Genomic DNA, 1,028 nt, shown 5'->3' with positions numbered 1-1,028 from the left:
AAAAAAAAAAATTAAAATTAAAAAATAAAACAAAAGAATGGCTTCCAACTCCACTCAGGTTGCTGCAAATGCCATTATTTTGTTCCTGTCTATGGCTGACTAGTATTCCATGGTGTATATAAACCACATTTTTTAAATCTAGAAAATGTTGATTGGTGGACATTTGGGCTAGTTTCATATTTTTGCAATTGTGAATTGTGCTGCTATAAACATATATGTACAAGTGTTTTTTCATATGACTTCTTTTCCACTGGGTAGATACCCAGTAGTGCAATTGCTGGATCAAAGGGTAGATCTACTTTTAGTTCTTTAAGGAATCTCCATACTGTTTTCCACAGTGGTCATACTAGTTTACATTCCCACCAGCAGTGTAAAAGTGTTCCCTTTTCACAACATCCACACCAATATCTATTTTTTTTTTTTATTTTTAAATTATGGCCATTCTTGCAGGAGTAAGGTGGTATTGTACTGTTGTTTTGATTTGCATTTCCCTGATAATTAGTGATGTTGAGCATATTTTCATGTTTGTTGGCCATCTGTATGTTTTCTTTTGAAATTGTCTATTCATGTCCTTAGCCCACTTTTTGATGGGATAATTTGTATTTTTTTCCTTACTGATTTGTTTGAGTTCCTTGTAGATTCTGGATAGTAGTCCTTTGTCAGATGCATAGTTTGCAAATATTTTCTCCCATTTTCTGTTTACTCTGCTGATTATTTCTTCTTCTGTGAAAAAGCTTTTTAGTTTAATTAAATCCCAGCTATTTATCTTCATTTTTGTTGCATTTGCTTTTGGGTTGTTGGTCATGAAATCTTTGCCTAAGTCAATGTCTAGAAGGATTTTTTTATGTTATCTTTTAGAATTTTTCTGGTTTCAGGTCTTAGATTTAAGTCTTTAATCCATATTGAGTTGATTTTTGTATAAGGTGAGAGATGAGGGTCCAGTTTCATTTTTCTACATGTGGCTTGCTAATTATGCCAGCACCATTTGTTGAATAGGGTGTGTATTCCCCACTTTATGTTTTTGTTTG

The sequence above is a fragment of the Mandrillus leucophaeus genome, unplaced genomic scaffold, assembly GCF_000951045.1.
Source record: "Mandrillus leucophaeus isolate KB7577 unplaced genomic scaffold, Mleu.le_1.0 Scaffold1119, whole genome shotgun sequence".
NCBI classification, from domain to species: domain Eukaryota; kingdom Metazoa; phylum Chordata; class Mammalia; order Primates; family Cercopithecidae; genus Mandrillus; species Mandrillus leucophaeus.
The sequence above is the reverse complement of the archived record's forward strand: the minus strand, read 5'-3'. Positions refer to the sequence as shown.